This window comes from Rousettus aegyptiacus, unplaced genomic scaffold (assembly GCF_014176215.1).
Source record: "Rousettus aegyptiacus isolate mRouAeg1 unplaced genomic scaffold, mRouAeg1.p scaffold_m13_p_11, whole genome shotgun sequence".
Lineage (NCBI taxonomy): Eukaryota > Metazoa > Chordata > Mammalia > Chiroptera > Pteropodidae > Rousettus > Rousettus aegyptiacus.
Genome location: NW_023416286.1, coordinates 68,359,481 through 68,379,886, shown reverse-complemented (window position 1 = coordinate 68,379,886; position 20,406 = coordinate 68,359,481). Strand labels below are relative to the sequence as shown.

The 20,406-nt window shown below is 32.3% G+C and overlaps 1 long non-coding RNA gene across 1 annotated transcript in view; it reads left to right on the top strand.

Annotated features, from left to right (window-relative positions):
- The window catches only part of LOC107519606, a 209,431-nt gene that overhangs the window by 24,478 nt on the left and 164,547 nt on the right, over positions 1 to 20,406 (top strand). The window contains exon 2 of the long non-coding RNA XR_001599131.2: positions 18,192 to 18,403. This is a non-coding gene — a long non-coding RNA (uncharacterized LOC107519606). The remainder of the gene's footprint in view (positions 1 to 18,191; positions 18,404 to 20,406) is intronic.

The following is a 20,406-nucleotide window of genomic DNA, read 5'->3' as shown; positions in this document are numbered from 1 at the left end:
GAAGAACAAAAGTAGACTCCTGTCTTACACCATACACAGAATCAGCTCAAAATGGATTGAAAACGTGAATGTAAGACTTGAAACCAACAAACTCCTGCAAGAAAAGATAAAGTGTTTAAACATTAGCTTCTTGATATCGGTCCTAGAAATTTTTTGTTTTTCTTTTTTGGATCTTCACTCTAAGGAATGAACAAAAGCAGAAATAAACAAGTGGACTGCATCAAACTAAAAAGCTTCTGAATAGCAAAGGAAACTGTCAACAAAATGAAATAGCAACCTATAGAATGGGAGGAAATATTTTCAAATTATAAATTGTTAATATGCAAAATACATAAAAACTCATACAACTCATTAAAAAAGAAACAAACAAACAAACAAACAAAACCAAACAATCTGACATAAAAATTGGGCAGAAGAACTAAACTTATTTTTCCAAAGAAGACATACAAATGGCCACCAGATTTTTGAAAAGATGCTCAACATCACCATCATCAAGGGAATGCAAACAAAAGTTATAAAACCCTAACTTCACAACTGTTTGAATGGTCATTATCAAAAAGAAAAGGGATAATTAGTGTTGGCAAGGATGTAGAGAAAAGGAAACTCTTCTTCAGTGTTGTGGGAATGTTAATTGGTGCAGCATTTATGGAAAAAAAAATTGGAAGATTCTCAAAAAATTAAAAATAGTACCACCATATGATCCAGCTACCTCACTTCTGGATATATATTCAAAGAAAACAGAAAATAAGAAGAGTATCTCAAAAAGATATCTGCATTCCCATGTTATTTGCAGTATTATTTACATGAGCCAAAATATGGAAACAATCTTGTCTGTCAGTGGGTGAATGAGTAAAGAAAATGTGGTATATATTTGTATATAAAGTGACCATTTTTATATTTATTTATATATAAAATGGTCTGTGTATTTATGTATATATGAAATGGACTATTATTCAGCTGTGAGAAAAACAATCTGCCATTTGGGACAATGTAGATAGAACTTGAGGGCATTATGCTTCGTGAAATAAGCCCATAGGACAGACCAAAAAATTACAGTATGATATTACTTATACATGGAATCTAAAAAAGCCAAACTCATAGAAACAGAGCCTAGAATGGTGGTTACCCAGAGCTAGGGAATAGATGAAACAAGGAGATTTTGGTTAAAAGGCACAAATCTTGTGTTGCAAAACAAATAAGTTTGGGGGTATAATGGGTAGTATGGTGATCGTAATTAATTGCACTGTATTATATCCTTGCAAGTTGCTGAGTGAGTAGATTTTAAATATTCTTACAACAAAAAATAAATGATAATTATGTGACATGATGGAGATATTAACTAAGGCTGTGGTGGTAATCAGAATATGTAAGTGTATCAAATGAATACATACATCTTAAACCTATACAATATGTCAATTATATCTCAATAAAACTGGACAAATAAATAAATACAGTTTCCCTAGGTGAATATAAGTTAATATATTTATTAGAATGAGAATGTACAAGTTATATCACATAAATAGAATTGTTGTGGCAATTTATACAAATCAGCTGTGTTAGGAATGGATAATTCTACCTATATTAGAAGGGATTCACAGCTTCCTTGAGAATAGAACAAAAAATACTGAAAAAAAAATTTTATTTATAAAGTAATAGTTAATATATGCAGTGAAGTAAAACATATAATTTAAAATTTTCAGATTTATAAAACATTAGAAAACCATAAGTTACTTGGACTCTACACTAGAATTACTTGTTTAACTATGTATAATTGCCATGTACGAAATGTTTTCTAAAAGAAGCAGGGAATTTGTAAACTCACTTTGGCAGTATGTATCAAAAGAATGATGTTAGATTCTCAATATTTTATTTGACCAAATTAGATTAAAAATTCCAGATGGCCCAAAAGGCTAATTGACTTAGGTTTACACTGCTAACAGTGGCAAATCTAGACACCCAAAGCAACATACCTTAGAAATTAACCCTTATGAACCATAAGCTTCTCTGAAACTCCTTATTAAATTAACTCATCTTAATTTACAGTCCTGTTTGTTTAGAAGAGAGTTATCTCTGGTTTTTTAAAGGTAGTAGTAGATGGGCCATTATCCTAAGATGGATGTCTTTTTTCTATATTCAGATTTGTTTAAGGACTATCCCAATAAAATTATCTCTCTTCTACAACTCTATTCTGAGATAAATTTCCAAACCCAGAGTGCTGGCTGAAAGAATACTCTGGGGTTGTCTTTTATGCCTGAATGCCATAAAATAATCTATGAGGGTGCTTAGAACATACTCCCCTTAAATAGGGGCAGATTGCCGTATGGCAAAGTAATCCAAAACTTAAAAGAAATAAAAAATAAAAAACATTGCAAGGGATTATCATAAAATATTGTGGGGTCTGACTAGGCAAGTCCAAAATCTCTAGAACAGATAGTCAGAAAAGACAGGCTGAACCTCTAGGGCACAGGCTTAAGCTGCTGTCCACAAATGGAATTATTCTTCATTTAAACCTCAGATTCACATTTAAGACTTCATAGTTGATTAAATCAGGCCACAAACTACAATGATACTGGCAAGCAAGTTTTCTGGTTTCTACCTTGGGTATCCAGGACTCAGAAGACTCTCAAGCACAAGAAAGATGTACAAAAGGTGCTGGGTGGCCATAAGACGTGACATATAATCTTTACACAAGTTAATAATTCATATGATTTTTCCATAAGTTTCCTTTGATACTGTCAATGACACATTCTCCCCTAGCTGGTGATACTTTTTTTTTTTTAACATCAATATTAATTCCATATTCCTTTTTCTTTTTCAATTTTCCTTTATTTTCACTTTATTTTCATTTTGGTACTTTTTAGTTTTACTTGATTTATTTTTCTTCCCACCAGTATGTATTCAGAAACACTCTCTATATATCAAAGTTTATTTTCTAGGATGCCATATTTGTACTTTTTTTTTTTTTAATTTGCCCTCTGCCACACACCAGGAGTCACAAATTTCACTTCTATTGTGGACTGTAAGAGTTTATGTAGTGTTTAACTTTTATGATAGCAGAATCAATAGAATCATATATCATACAATGACCTCTGCATATCAAAATGGAAATAGTCACAGTAGATGAGACACTGATAGCTAGGATCCTGGCAACTAAAATTAGGTTTAATTTGAGAAGAAATAGGGTCGATTCAAAGCAGAACAAAAATATTTGCTCTTAGAAAAGAATTACATCTATCTTCAAAGACAAAATATTTGTGAACATTGTCAAAGTTTATATTAGATACCCTCATAAGTTTCTTTATAGAACATAAATGAAACCACATTGACTATTTTGTGTAAAGTGGCTTATATATGTTAAGCTTTGTTATTAACAGGGTCAAAGGTTATATGGCTTCCTTTATGCTTTCTTTAATCCAGGGCATATATAATTTTTAATACTTATTCTAGTGGTGAACTTTGGAGATATAGATAAAATTACTATTCTCTGGAAAAGAAAAATGTAAAATGAATAAAAATTATTTAAGTGAATCACTACTACTATTGAATCTTGTGAAATTCTAATATTGAATCTTAAATTGTATTTTATGAAGCCTGAGTTTCCTAATTTCAGAGAAAGTAAATTATCTTCAGGGATTTAAAGTATCTTTTTCCATATCCCCAAGCAGAATTCAAATTCTGGTGGGAACGTGCAGGCAATCATACAGAGAATAGTAACCAGGAACAAACTCACAACCTACATTATTAAGAACTCTAGGATCAGGGGGAAAAAATCCACAGGCAACAGATTGTGTTCAAATGTTGCCAAAAGCAGAGGTCCACAGCAGCCCACGAGGTAAATACATGGGAATATGCCGCATAAGTGAGTAGGGAATCAATCCAATAGGCCTAGAAGTTGGAAGCTCAGAAATCACTAGAGACACATTTATACCCAACTCAAGAGAAGCAAAATATTAAAATATGTACAATGTTGAGTTCCACTACTATTAGATTACACAGTGGCTGGATGGGTGTGTCGGAGCATGGGCCATGAAATTCCAATCCGATCTGGTGCAGTTGGTTTTTGGAGTCATGTGACAGTGATTCTCTGTTCAGATTTAAATATCGGTGGGGAAAGTTCCAGAATACTGATTATTCCAGGAATATTTACAGTTATTTAATATTCTTTCTGTATATCCACACTGGGAAAAAAAAAAAAAACTGGGGAAGGATAAAACTGGAATTATGTCTACTCACACTCAACTTCCCACCTTGAGACTACTATCATAGTCCCCTTGATTCTCAGTTGGTCCATCATATCCAGCGTCTTTCTCATCTGAGAGGAGATTGAATGTTAGTCTTTCAGTTTAGAATGGGATTCACAGAGAACAGTAATTAATCTTTCATTGTGTTATGTTATATTTTGCATTATCGGGACAGATTATTGGAAGGATTTATTATATTCCAGAAAGAGATGGTCCAATCAGAAGATGATCATTTTAATTAGAACCAATTTTGAATATAGCAGAATTTTGAATGAAGCAAAGAGAAAAGACTTGGAAATTGGGGTGAGGGTTATTTCTCAGACTTGAAGAGTTTGAGCAAGTAGAACCTCTATAAATAAAGGCTTATAAGACAAAGGATGCAAGAAAGCCAAAACAATTGCTATAAGATTATTTTCAGGAGCTAGAGGTGCTATGTTTTTAAGTCCCTTGCAGAAACAAACAAATAAACAAAATCAATCTTTAACTCAGGAAGCTTGGAAACTCACTGAATCAATCCTGTCTCTGCTTCCCAGGGATCTACTATTAATTGTCCATGAAAACTCACTGACTGCAAATATGACTAGCAAAAAAAGAACAAATTCCACCTCTAAATAACAATGTGATAAGAAAAGGGTGAAAGAGGTAACTGTTTTGTTACATAGTTGATGAAAACATAATCTAATATTTCAACATGAACTAAAAGATATGTAATAAAATAGTACTTGCTGTTATAAAGAAAGAATAACCAAATAGAATTCTTATATACAGGAACACAAGAGATGGCCTGCCTATAAGATTGGAATTTGAAATTGGAACTGTCAAAAATCTGAAAAAGATATCAGAGAAAAGATGTAACTATATCATAAATGAAGAAAAATGTACATCAAAAATACTTTGATACAAACTATAACAAGATAAAAAAATGTAATGCCAAAATGATATTCCATATATACTAGGAGAAAGCATGGATGGATGACTACTTTTGTAACTTTGGACTACTTGTAATCATCAAGCCACAAAGTAACAAATTAATAAATTAAAAACATCTACAGAAATACTATAAACAAAAGCGAAACCCAAATGAACGGTAAGGGCACTGGTGCAATATAAGGGGAAGGCGCTACTTGCAGATACGTGGAGAAAAGGAATAGCTATGGTCTGTCCAAGATGTTGCCGCCTTGCTCAGGTAGGGAGAAGCAGAACAGGCCCCAGTCCAGCTCTGGCGAGGAGGTAGAGAAGAGCGTGACAAGCATATGGGAAACTGGAAGTTCTAGAAGTTCATCATGGCCTTGAAGAGGTTCCATGGGAAAGACACCAGAACATATGGTTAATCATTTCACACAATCTCAGAGGCAAAATGTTACTAGATAAGTTCAGAACTGCATCTACATGAAAAGACTAACCTACCTTTTAGTCCTTTAAGCAATGCCTGAGGGACAGCACAGATTCATATTCTGTAACAAAGAATGTCCAAATTAACATCTTACAAAAGGTACTGACACGTAAAGGGCTTCTAAACAATAGAGTAGAAAAAAACCCAACAGCTCTGTAAAAATAGCTAACAATATGCATATAAATTTGGAGAGAAAGACATGTAATTGGATCTTAATTACCAAAAAAAATAAAGATGTTCACACCTGCTTCTAATAAAATGAAAAAAATCGAATCACTACTTTTTATTTGTTAGATTTATAATAGTCTAAACATGTGACAGTGTGTTTTTGAGAGGGGCTTGAGGGAATAGTTCTTTCATCCACTTCTAATAAAAATGCAAAATACTACCATAAAAGAGGGAAATTTGGCAATATCTTACAAATTTACCATCTGACCTAGCAATTCCCCTTCTAAGACTCTATACCAAACATGTTTTGCAAAATGAGGGCACAAGTCTATTTACTGCAGCAACACCTATAATAGCAATTGATGTGAAAGAATTCAAATGTTCATCAATATGGCTATTGAGTTAAATCGTAGTACATCTACAAATTGAGTGACTTTTTTTTGTCCAAGAGGTGCAATTCAGAAAGATAAATTTAGTGAAGTAGGAATTGAGGAGTTGTGACTTCCATGATAATACTTACAAATGAAGGAGGAAAATACCTGTCTAAGCATCTAAGAAAGAAAAAAAAACTTTCTTAACATATATAGCTATGTGTGATTATAATGAGTGATATCTTAAACTTCCCCAAACTGAAATAGATGTTAATTCAAATTGATTTTATAAGTGATTTTTGGAGATTGCTTTTGTATTTCAGAACAGAGATATACCCACAGGTCAATATATGTGTATAATTAAAGAATTTACATATAGTGTTGAGAATACTATGAATTGGGTATTGTTCACATTTTAACACAAAGAATAGGAAAAGTCAGGACTTCTCTTCATTTCTCTTAGCCTGTGGAAAATGTCTGACTCAATTCTGTACTTTGACTCTTAGGCACCTGCCTTTCCACTGCCATGCAAAAAGAGAATATCTGTTTTTTGAAAAAAATACTAACCATAACTAAGTCAAAATCATTTTCCTAAGTATTTTATTCAAAATAACTATGACTCCTGTTTATTAAAAACTGAGTACAATAACAAAATCATTGGCAGAGACTTATGTCAATAATAAATATCCATAAATATTGTCATGAAAATAAATTCAGTCACTTGCTATGTTTTAAACTTAAATTATTTAAATGTCTATATCATAATATCTATGATAGATTATTATTGATAATTCATACTCTCCTTCTTTATAAAAACTTGAGAAGATAAACCCCTACTGGAGACATGTTGACTTGAGATGCCTTCTTGGAGGAAGAATGTAATTCCCTATTCCACTGACTTTAGATCATGTGACTAGCTTTGGCCAATGTAAGCAAACATAGTTATACTATGTCCAAGCAGAAACTCTATGTATTGTCTGTTTATACCAGTTCTTATTCTTTCACTTTACTGTAGAACACTCATGTACTATATAGGTGATGCTTCTTTTCTTGCATTCTGGAATAAAGAGATATGTCAGTCATACCTGAAATATGCTGCAGCCTGGAACAGTCTAGCCTGAAGCCCAGCAACTACATGGAGCAAAGCTGTAGCCACCTACAGATAATACTGTGTGAGTGGTTATTAAATACTCATTTTCAGCCACTGTAATGTTAGGATTCTTTACTATTACAGCAACTCTTAATAATACTATAATTGTGTTCTATTAAAAGAACCCATTAAACACTATTATCTTCTTAAATGCTTTAATTTGGTTTATTTTGTTATAATAATGAGCACATGCATATTCTAATGTGTAATTTTTTCCATTTCTCTTGAATTTTGTTTATGTATTCTATACATTCAATAAGTATTTTTAAAATTAACTTCTAATATATAGTCATTATGCACTTTCTGCCAGAATCTTTCTAGTCTTAAAATTCTATTATTTGAAAAACAAAATCATAATAATAATAGTTTTGTATACTGGAAAAAGTGAAATGGTATTAAGTAATGAATAAAAGTTCAACAATTTTAAAAAATCAATGAAATGTACTTAATTACCATGAAAAGCTTAAACTTACAAAATTTATTTACATTTCTAAAGCAACAATGAATCGATTAGAAAAGGTTGTTGATCTGGTGTAGATTTGTAGAAGAACAGAATAAAGCGAATATATACTTTCAAACTCTGACTAAAGAAAAAAACCCTAGCTGATGGAAGTTCAGTATTTCATTCAATAGTTCAGCTCGTGTTTGCTGTGGAATTGAGCACATCATGTTATTATAGCTCAAAACTACTAAACGTTCCACTAATTTAAGTTATCTGCCAGTGGCTCTCATTACCATACACAAAGTCAATTTTTTAAAATAATTAGAATTTCACATAGATCCACCGAGTGGGGGAGAATTCACTGTATCTTAAGACATGTGTTCTGGCCCCTATGTCAGTTACTGAATGTTTTGTTTAAAAATAAAGTTGAAATTGAACTGGGATAATAGTTTTCTCACTGAGCTAGAACTCAGTGGCTAATTCTGAAACTAACAAATTCAGTAATGTAGTTATTCCAGGTGCTATTTTAGGAGCATAAAATAGAGTTGTGAACAAAACCAAACTCTCTGCCCTTGTGGAACTTATAAATTCACCAAAGGAATTTCATACTCTGAATTTTCCTGGAGGTAGCCCACTGGCTTTCTCTTTTTAGCTTATCTCTACAATTTACGTCGACTTCAATTCCCATCTGTTTTGTCAGTGGAAAGATGTTTTCAATCATCTAAAGCATATCTTGCTGGAATCCTGCTGGGGAAAAAAAATCAATGGATATGCATTTACCTGTAATCCTAAATTTTGTCTAGTACTATTCACTTTAATGTTTGAATTCAGATAGTGCCCAGAGATTATCATAAACATGTGTTTCAGACATAGACAAATTAGTTCAGTTATGTTCTACAGTATTTGCTCCCTGATTTAGGAGTTCTTTCTGCTTGAGCCCAAGATAGGAAAAGAATAGCATAAGTATCTACATATACCTGATAATCTTCAGTTAGGATTTCAGGGGTTTTTGTTTGTTTTGTTTTTAATTTACACCAGGACCCTTGGAAAAACCCAACATGAAAAAAAGCCACCACTCTACAAATATGTGAGTACCCATTATAGGTATTTATAATGTATATCCTGTAAAAGATCTAAATTGTGCAGAAAACATTGAAGGCGCCGCTGACAAAAAGAAAATTAAGTTGAGAAACAAAAAGGACTGGACTGTAATGAAATTTAAAAGTAATAGGTTTTAGAATTAGAAAAACCTATCTGGAATTCTGGTTCTGACATTTAAATATGTTTGCAAATTTGCAAGACCCGTCAGCTTCCAAGTTTTGATTTCTTTATTTAAAGAATGAATACAATAACATAATTGTGAGAATTATGAGAATTGTGAGAATTAGGATTTTAAAATGTATCCAAAATCTTAGTACAAATAGTGATTTAATAATTTTAGAAAGCACTTTCTATTGGAATAAAAAGATTCCCTGCTTCTTTACTATAGATTCACAAAAGCTCTGTGTGTGTGTGTGTGTGTGTGTGTATGTGTGTGTGCGCGCCAAAGACATTTAGATAACAAAACAAGGAAACACAAGAGAATTGATTAAGTATCATAAATGTTCAGGAGAAATCTAAAATGAAATAGAGTGAGGTAGTTAATAGAAACTAACCAGAAGTACAGTTTTAGAACATGGGAAGACATGTGAGTAATAGTCGGTTCCACTTTAAATAAAATGGCCATGTTATAGTGCTCTATATTAGAAAATAATGTGGAAAGTAAGACAGGGATTTTTTCCTTAATGATAACTTAAAGAGACCTTGCTCTGTACTGATGGCATTGAGGGGTAACTACTGATTTTTAAGTTTGGAAGGACATGATAGAATGATGATTTCAGAACAAAATGTAGACCTACGTCTTTGCCCAGATAATTCCTAACAGTGGAATGATTTATCTAGCTTCTTTTGAATGTCTCTTAGCTTTGTTAGAGGTTATACCTGTAGGCTCATATAATTCATCAGATAAACATCTGAAGGAACTATATGAGGCAGAGAGTGATAAAGGATATCTGGAATGTTTAAACTCTTCACTTTACGTTTTATATCTTAAAGTATTTAAATACTTCTATAATACCTCTACCTGCTTCCCCCCCCCCCCTTGGAACAGCCTTATTAGTCTAGTAAGACAAGTATCTCTTTGCCTTTTTATGGTTTAGGGAAACCAAGATACGTGAGTAAGCAGATGGCCTAGCATTACTCATTTTATCTTGGGAAGAATAAGGATGAGGACCTGAATCTCCTGCTGCAGAAGATTTAAAGCCTCTCTCTGCAGGTGGAAATTAATTGTATTTCTCCTAAAGAAGAGGCTCCTAGGAGAGTACCTGAAGTTCTGGCAAAAGAAAAACTCAATTCCCACATTCCATTTTCACTTTACAGGGAGGCAGATTCCCTTAGGCGAAGGACAGCATATTGTTCAATTTTAAAGCTTTTCTCATCATTGTTATAATAGCAAAGTATCTTGTGACTAAGCTTCATATGCTAATAGAGCAATGTTTTGAACCAAAAATTTTAAATATTATTTTTCCATAGTTATACTTCTTCTTTCTTCTTCTTTTTTTCTTTTTCAAAAGGAAACCCATGGATTCTATTGTAAATACAGTCTAGGAAATAAAAATTGCTCTAGTATGTCTGAAGAGACTGTTTTAAAAAATATCACTACCACCTCCAAACAAGCTGTGGGGAAAAAAACAAAACCAAACTTAAAGCTTTTTCATGTTATCTTTAATTTGGCATGAGCAAGGAATATTCTTAGATATTATTTTTATAGTCTTCCCAAATTATAAATTCACTAAATCTAACAATTTATTGTAGTCTTATCATTTGAATATATTTACAGAAGAGATTCTTGAATACAGACTAAGATGTCCCATGATTGCTTACTAATTTTCCTCCTTTTAAAACTTAAAAGCAAATTCAGAATGTTAAAAAAAAAATGGATTTTGGAAGATCATCCTTGATTAGCATAGAGAAGGATGTAAAATATTTTTGCTCCTCTCTAATAAGAAATCATTGGATTAATCAAAAATCATGTTTTTATTTAAAACTTGTAAAGGATAGCAGATGCAAGGAAGTATAAGAGAAATAAACACCAGTTGATTAACACTTCTCAAATTAAGCAAGGGATGGAATGCTGGTGGCTAAGTTTGGGAACTGGACTAGCAAATAAGCAACACACACACACACACACACACACACACACACACACACCGGTGGGGGGGGGCACAGAATATATGCTAAGAAGTTAAGAATCAGCCACACTTTTGATAATTGGATAACTGTCATGTCTTATTTGACTCTGGAGGAGCCCCAGTGACCACATTATTCTCTTGGTACAGAGCAATTGCCTCTAATAACTTAGTTGAGTAAGCAGAGGAGGGAACTGAACTGATAGCATGAAGAAATCTGTGCTAAATAAGGATATGTGTGTGTGTGTGTGTGTGTGTGTGTGTATGTCTGTGTCTGTGTATAGATATATATACACAATATATATATATAAAATTACACATTGTATTAGATGTTTTCAGGCCTTTGTTTCAGGGTAGTTCTGTTAAACTGTTGTATTACAGTGTGGGAAGTTCTATATTTTTAATTCTCTTGAGTGATTTGCATAAAATTCATGGATTTTTTTTGTTTGTTTTTTGGTGTTTCAGTGGATTCACTAGAAAGGACATCGGTGCGTGGAGTTCTTTTCTTTTGAAATAAATATAATTAAATTTTCCAATTGCTTCAATGAATTTGGAATTATTAATATTTAATTTAACCTTTGCATTGTGATAGTTTTGGTTTAGTGATTTTAAAAATAATTTGTAGGAAACCAACAAAATGAAAAGGCAACCTGTTAACTAGAGAAGACAATATATACAAATATGGAATCATTATATTGTATACTTGAAATTAATATAATATTACATGTCAATTATGTCAAGAAAAAAATATTTAAAAGTTAAAAAATTGATATATCTTGATAGATTTGAATTTTTTAAAGTTTGACAAAAAATATACAATAAACAAAGAAAAATGACACACCTGGAAAATATTCACTGTATGGAGTATTTTCCATGGTATATAATTTAATAAAAAGTGACTGTAATGACTCATGTCAAAAGATGAGAGTGACTTACTTAGCCTGGGATGCTTGCACCGAAGGCAGTTAAAATGCTCATATTTGGGGTGTACTGCCTTCCTTATCTTTTGAATGTTCAGTTACTGTCATTTTTACTATAATACCTCATGAAAGATTATGATATTTGTGAGGTCCCGACACCAAGGGTGGAATTAATAATGAAGTATATCACTCAAAAATACACTAATAGACACACCCTTTCTGTTCTGTGTTCATAGCAGAGAGTATTATACATCTTACCATAATTCAGGAGAAAGTTTATTTTAAAGATTCCTATAGCTTTCCAATAACAATAACCTTCCTTTCAAGAAAAGGACTTTTCAGTGAATAAAATGGACATATTTGTATCATGCTTACCAGTTGAGAAAGTGTATCACATGAATCTTATTTAAATCTAACAATGCTACAAGGCAAAAAAGCTAATATTATTATTGCCATGCTGCTAATGGGGAAGGTGACGGCAAGACATATTATTTATCAACCAATTATTTTCTAAGCATAGCTTTAAGTAATATTGAGGATTATGATTTAAAGTAAAACATAAATGTGGTTTCTTTCTTCCAGAGAGATTATCACAAATACCATCAACACAAGTTTAAATGCATCTCAGGAGTATGAGGTAACAGGGAAAGGCTTCTTACAGAATCAGTTAAATAGTAAATTGATCTGGGCTGAAGTGAGGCTAGAAATTGAGAAACTTGAAGGGTTTCCAGCACAGCAATAACTTAAGCAAAAGTCTTAAGGTGTGAAATTGCAAACTATATTCTGTGGATGGAGAAATCTGTATAATGGTCATAGAAATGTGACAGAGCAGAATAGACTCAATGGTAAATAATATGCTGAATGTCTTTCTTTAAATGAATGGAGTATAATTGGATATTTTTCAGACAGTGGCATAACAAGGTCACATTTATAATTTTAGAATATCATTTGGTTAGTAAGTTGTAAATAAAGTAGGAATAACAAGACATCATAGATTAGGAAAGAAATAGGAGATCTACAATAATCTAGGCAAGACATGTGAGAATTTAGAAACAGACATCGGTAGTGGGAATTTGAAGGTGATAAATGACAAAAGTAGAAGAAGTCAGAAAAGTATTTGGAGAGGAAAGGATTGCAGGGGATGATGAAGACTTTAGGTTTGATTTTTATTACACAAAAAGCTATGGAGGTCTTGATTAAAAAATGAACACAGTTTGCATTATGGGTAAAACTACTTTGTCTGGCTGCTGTATTGCGACTAGACCATGAAAGATAAAAGTAAAAGCAATGTGACATGTTATGAGGTATCATGGTACTTCAGGTGAGAGAAGATAGTGGCTGAGACCACATAGTAGTAATTGAGAGGGTGAGAAGCATTTTGTTCAAAATATATTTTAAATATAGTGACAGTGTTTAATAAAAGATTAAGCATAAAGTTTGAGATAAAGAGGAGATTTAAAGATGACTCTGAAGGTCTTCATATGAACATTCTGACAAAATTACTAACAATGTAATGGGAAAATCTGAATGTGGAGCAGAGTTGAATGACCAAGTTTACAGTTTTGGCTATGTCATATTTAAGATGCTTTAGGTATACAAGTGGAATAATCCAATAGGAAGTTATATATACAGTAATGAAGAGGAGAAGTTTTGGCTAGAGATATAAATTAGGATTATAGGCAATTTTAAAATCATGAGATTTAATGAGAGAACTGAGCCCATCAGAATAGAAAAGAGGACCATGGACAGAAATCTGGGACACTGGCTGAAATATCCCAAGAGATTAAAATGGAGCAGCTGCTGAGATAGGAGAAAAACTGAGAAAGCATGGTATCTTAAAAATCGAGTAAACGAAGGGGGTCAAAGGGAGGTAAAATGTAAAATGAGATGACTTTTGGTGGTCAGCAGCCTATTGTGTACACAGATACTGAATTAATGTTATTAACCAGTGTTACTTTACTTAAAAAAATAAGTAGATCACAGTAGATCCATAGCCAATTTATTTTTAACACAACTGCCAAGGTAAACCAATGAAGAAAAATACTATTTTCAATAAATGATGCTTAAACAACTGAGTAGTAATATATAAAAAAATGAAAAGCCTGTCTCCACTTCACACAGAACACTCATAAATGAACTCAAAATGGAACACAAACCTAAATGTAAGCACTGAAACATAAAAATTCTAGGAAAAAAACATACAAAAACTTTTGAGCATTTATTTAGGCAACACTTTCTTAAATACATGTACAGACAAAATTTAGCTGTATACAATAGAATAATTCAAAGTATAAACAATTTTGCAAGAATGCAGTTCTGAAATATAAAGTTAAGAAAAAAAATGGCAAGTCAAACACAGTGAGAAAATGTTTACAAAGTTTATATATAACTATGCAATATAGTTTTAATTGATAAATAATAAAAATTTTAATCCAATAAAAATTAGCAAAATCTTAGATACTTCACAAAAGAAGTTATATAAATATCCATAAAAAACATGCAAAAATGAACAATATTATTGTTCATCAGAATTAAATTAAAACCGAAAAGAAGTACTATTATACAGATATGAGTGTTAAAAATTAAAAATAGAGACCGATAATATTAAGTATTTATGGCAATGTGGAGAAAGTTAAATCTTATAGGTAGGGATACGTCTATTGAAAGTTGGTCTATTATAATGGTAAATATATTTGCCATATAATTATAAATCTACACATAGATATTTTCCAAAAAGATAAAAATCATGTTTATATACACATACACATGCAAATGTTTATACCAGTATTATTCATTATAGTGAAAAATTAGAAATAGCACAAATGTTGATTTATAAATGAATTTTTAAAATATGATATGTCCATATCATGGAATAATATTTCACCTTCTTACCAATAGTGCATGAATGTTCAATTTCTCCACATCCTTGCCAATACTTGTTATTTTGCTTACAGTGGTCATTCTGATAGGTGGGAGGTGAAAACATATCGTAGGTTTTGCCACATTTGCATTGTTTCAAAGATTAGTGATTTAGGACAGCTATCCATATGCTTGTGGGGCATTTGTATATCCTTGAAGAAATATCTATTCGTGTTTTTTTGCCTATTTTTTAATTGGGTTGTTTTTGAGCTGTAGGAGTTCTTGATATATTTTGAATACTAATCCCTTATTAGATATGTGGTTTGCTAACATTTTATCCCATCCCATAGATTTTCTTTTTATTTGTTGTTTTCTCTACTCCACAGAAATTTTTAAGTTTTTCAGATAACATTGTCTGTCTCCTTGTATCCCATGTCCCATGCAGTATACTTTGTAGTTCTATTAAATAGTATGTATTTCCCACTGGAAATGAATCTGCAATGGCCTTATGATTTCCTTTGACCGGTGTGGTAAGTGGTAGAGTATCAGTTGGCCTTGCAGCCAACTTCCATACATGGAGTAGTGCCATCATAGTTTAGCCAGGCTGCAGTATTCTTGCCACCTTAACTCTAATTCATGAGTAAGCACAGCTGAAGCCAGAAGAACCACGACAACCTCCAGTTTAGTTTATTAGGTTTGTATGTTTATTAACAATAATGAATTAACTTTAGAGCCACTAATTTTGGGGTGATTTCTTATGCACAATAAGTAATCGATACACCTCTGTCCTACGATTATTTTTTCAGAGCTTTAAAATATAGTTATTTTATATGTTTGAGGTGTAGATATCATCCTGGTTTTGTCTAATGAGAAAATTTAATTGTCATGCACTCACAATTGTTGGGGATCTCTGTGAAATTGAAAAATCAACTTCAGATGCAGCATCTGATTAATACATGTTTGTTGTTTGGTTTTTTTCTAAATCTTATAAATTCTTAAATTTTAGGATGTGATCTCAGTATGACTTTATGTGATTATCATTAGTTACCATTTTTTGCATATAAATTTTTTATGTATCTCACAAAATTTAGAAAATCATATTTGTCAGCTGTATTTATGCATCTTACATGCAAGTTTAGATTAAAATTCTATTTCATATTAATAACAGACCCGATTATTTAAATTCAATCTTTTCTCATTCGCCATCTGTTGCTTTTCACTTTTTTGGCAGTTAACTTTATACATAACAAAATCTACATTTGGATATTTTATACGTATTCTTGACCAATCACTTCAATTTTCTCGTTGACTTTTTCCTAAAATATAAGTCACATACATTTATCATCATGAAGTAAACCTGAGTCCTGAAAAATAAATAGTAAATAAATAATCATGCTTTCAAAATGCAGTTTTATGTATAACTATATATATATATATATATATATATATAGTTCTCACTTAAATCAGATGTAATTTTCTAAAATGATTTCTAAACCTTGTGATTTAATTTATCATCAAGGTTTTGTATAATATAATAAGTTAGTTACCATACTGTGCTATTCGTAATCCATTAGATCACTGACATACAGTACATTTTACAGACAGATACTGAGACGTGAGTTTGCCATTATCTCCCACTTCCATTCAACCAAGCGGTTCAGTTCAAACTTTTTTTTTTTCAATTCAAACTTAAAAATACAAAATCTTTCTCTCCCCCTCCTCCCTCCCTCCATCCTTTCCATTCTCATTCTCCTTCTCTCTCTCTTTCTCTCTTCCTCTCTCCCTACCCCCTCTGTCACACACACACACACACACACACACACACACACACACACACACACAATGTGATAGAAACTATTTGATTCTAACCTCTTAATGTTCACCGTGTCCATAACATTTTATGTTGGCAAATGGCCATTTAGATAGACTAGAATAGCTTGTTTTTAGTCTCTTTTGCAGATATCTGTAAGCGTGTAAATCATTCATAGCCAATAGAATGTTAGTAGAAGCAGTACATATACGTTCCATGTTGTGCCCTTAGATGGTAGGCTACACCATCTGACCTCCTCATCTACCACTGTCTCCCTTATTTACTCAAATCCCCTCGCACATTGGCTCCTTCTTCCTTCAGTATGCCAGCTGCTTTCCCACCTTAGGGCTGTTTCGCTGGCTGTTACTTCATGCTCCCTAAATCCATAAGTGTAAATATCTCACCTTCTTCTAGTCACAGATCAAATATTGTCTTCCACAGGGGCTATATGAAAATAATCAGTTCACTAATTTCAACATTTATTTAATTTAAACAGCTACCACATGACAGGGAAATAATCAAGATTAATGTTGCAATATTTCAGTGGGGAGATAGTGAGAGCCTGGACCGATTCATTCAGAGTGGAACAAGATGAATGTCTTTGGATTCACACACTTTTTCCAGTTCTGGTTATTTGACTGATGGTATTAATAAGAAAGGGAATAAGTTTAAGGGAAAAATAATTCAAGTGGGAAATATTTTTATTTCACCATGTTAAAATAACATTTGATTACTGTATGTTCTTTCTCCTAAATTATTATTAACATTTTTTAAAAGTTTTTATTATTATCAATGTAGTTTAAGTTCTTAGTATATATTCACCTATATGTATCTAACCACTGGTGACTCAGTACAAAAAGTAAAGAAGGGAAATGATTATATTTACAAATAATGAAATTTGAATATGTCACTTCCATATGCTCAGAAAATTGATTATCTAATATTACTATATACTATTTTTACAGTATACACAACAAATTAGTATGATTTTCTTGAAAAATATATCCTTGCATTAGTCACTTTTCCAGCTGGATATGGTTGGCTCCTTCAAATTAGTATAACTTGAAGAGGGAACAGTAAGGGGGAGTATTTAGAAAAGTAGTAGGGGCATAGGGAAAACACAAGGGGTCACACAGTGGCCCAGAGATTAACATTAACACAGATTTACTTCTCCTAAAGAGAGGAAAGAGCTGTTACCAAACTCCAAAAGGGAGAACCATGTAGAAAAAGCTGCCTGGAGAGGAATAGTGACCTTCAGATGAGGGACACAGCCAAAGCATAGCGATCCTTCTGGGGAAAAATAACATGCAGTTGGCATTCACCCCTACTCCCTTGCTCTACTCTCTTAGCAAGTTTATCGTTAATCAAACCAGAAGCTATAGGCAAAAAAAGGTATGTATATAGTTTATTAAGGTCAGTTTCCCAGGATAGTGAGCAAAGAGAATGTCTTTTTGAAGTTTAGTAACTATTTGCCAATATAAATATATTTTTAAAGTTTTTTTTTTTTTTTAAGTTAGGAAACTGGAGCCCTGTGATGGTGTATGTATAACAGAAACTTATATGTTCAACTGCACTTCAGTTTTTTTTTTTTTTTTTTATAATTCTCAAAGGCTACATCGATTGATTGAGAGTGAAGGCCGACCCCTCTGCCCTCACGGCATTCTTGCACTTCTTGTTGTCACCCACATCCAACCTTGAAATCAAGTGCACCAAGATAAGTGGCTGGTGAGGACCTGCCATCCACGAAGACTTTCTTGAAGCTTCCATACTTCCTCTGCTCGATTCCTCATCAGTGTCTACTCCTGAGTCTCTCTCTGCACAGGTAAGGCTTGACTTCTTGTATTCACCCGTCTCTCTACACTTGGGGGCAGTGGTTTGTTCTTTGTCCTTCCCTCTCTTATAAATCCAAGAAGTGTTAATTTTCAGTCTGTTTAGCTTTTTACTTGTTGTTAGGACACGTGGTGACTTCCAAACACCTGACATGATGAACTGGAAGTTTGCCAGTTCACTGTGCACAGTTTCTTCTCATATAGCTCTCTTACAGATGCAAAGTATTGTTCTAAGTTTTCTTCTCTCCACACGCAGCTCTGCATTGGTCATACCTTTTGAAAGCAATCAGTGCTCTCTCCCTGTCTTTTATATAATATCTGCTCTCTTAATTCAACTGCTCATGTAAAAATGAAAGCATATTGTGTTTAAGGAAAACAAATAACTGTGCTACTTAAAACTCTAATACTAGATCAGGTGACCTTTGAAAGAAATTATATGTGTAAATCATAAAGTTGTAGTTATTGTTGTTTTTCCTGGCATTTTGAAAAACCACCTACAGACTCGGTGGTCTACTTCTGAATTGTTTATACTTGTGAATTGTTTGTTGGAGAAGTTGCAACCAGGCTGTGAGTTCTTGTTCATTTCTGTTAACATTGGGCACACACGTAAGTGTTTGGATAACTGTAGTGTTACCCAGAGGAACAAGTGGAAACATTTTGTGCAATTTCTACATGGCACTTTAGGTGTAAAATCTGCATAAAAATCATATGAAACTTGTTATGAAATAAAACTAACTTTGAACTAGAATGAGTCTACAAAGCAATACTGTTTATAAAAGCTTCTAAATAATTTAAGATCCAAACTTGTAAAAATTAGGCTGCCCCTTAGCTAAACACCCTATTTTTATGAGGATAATATATAGTTTTGTTTTCGTATTTTTAATGAAGAACGCTATGAAATACAGTACTATGTAGAAAAATGTTTAGATTAATGTTTTGTTTTTTTATATTTTAGTTGCTTATATTTTAGTCACTTATATTTATATATGTAGTACTTGCATGATAATAGTGAAATCAAATTTTAACATGATATAAAGTTGGTGATGTATAGAATGTAATACAGATTTCAAAATGAGAAATGATCTTTAAAACCAGAATTCTGTAGGGATATGAAGCAGAAAGTAAGGGAAATGTTTGCACTTTGTTTCCATTCCAAATATTTTGAAATCATGAGACTATACAAATCAGTGAAGCTCTTTTCATTATATAATTTATTTCAGGACATGTGAAATTCAATAAGAACATCAGTATGGCAGGTGATTTAAACTCATTGTACAGCTCAGTTTCTGAAGGATAAAGCCCAAGTCTCATTTTTAACTTGGAGAGGTCATCAGAGGGCCAGGCATATATTATATAATCAAAACACTTTTGGAACTAAATGTATGCTAAATTCATATGTGATCAAAATTGCTGGTTATATTTATATTCTTTAATTCCTATAATCAAACGAATATAGATGCTTAATCTTTTTTTAAATTATGTAGACTATTAGTTTTCACTTTTGGATACATACATTAATTTTGCTTTGACATAATTTTTTCATGCCTGACTTTGTGCACTGTGTAGTTATCGAGTAGGTTAGCACTTATGTAACAGTATCTCAGAAATATAAACCCTAATCTGATGTAACTGGCCATTAAGGTAAAGGATAAACATAAATGGCAAAAAAATAATACCTAGAAGCTTTAGAAAAGAAAGGTATAAACAAAAACAAATTACTCATTGCAAATTATGTAATTAAATACAGAAATATGAGATGGAGTTAATTACAGAGGTTTTCCTTAATTTAGAACCACTATAATCAGTTGTTTGAAACATTTTTGGCAAGCACCACTTTAGTTTAAAAAACTTTTATTTTCAAGCTTATAGAACTACTTTGTTATAATCTCTAGGAAAACTGTACATTTTATTTATTAGATTAATTAATTCATACCTACAAGTGTTAATTCATCAAATATTTATTGGACACCAACCATGCAATAAGCACAGGGTAAAA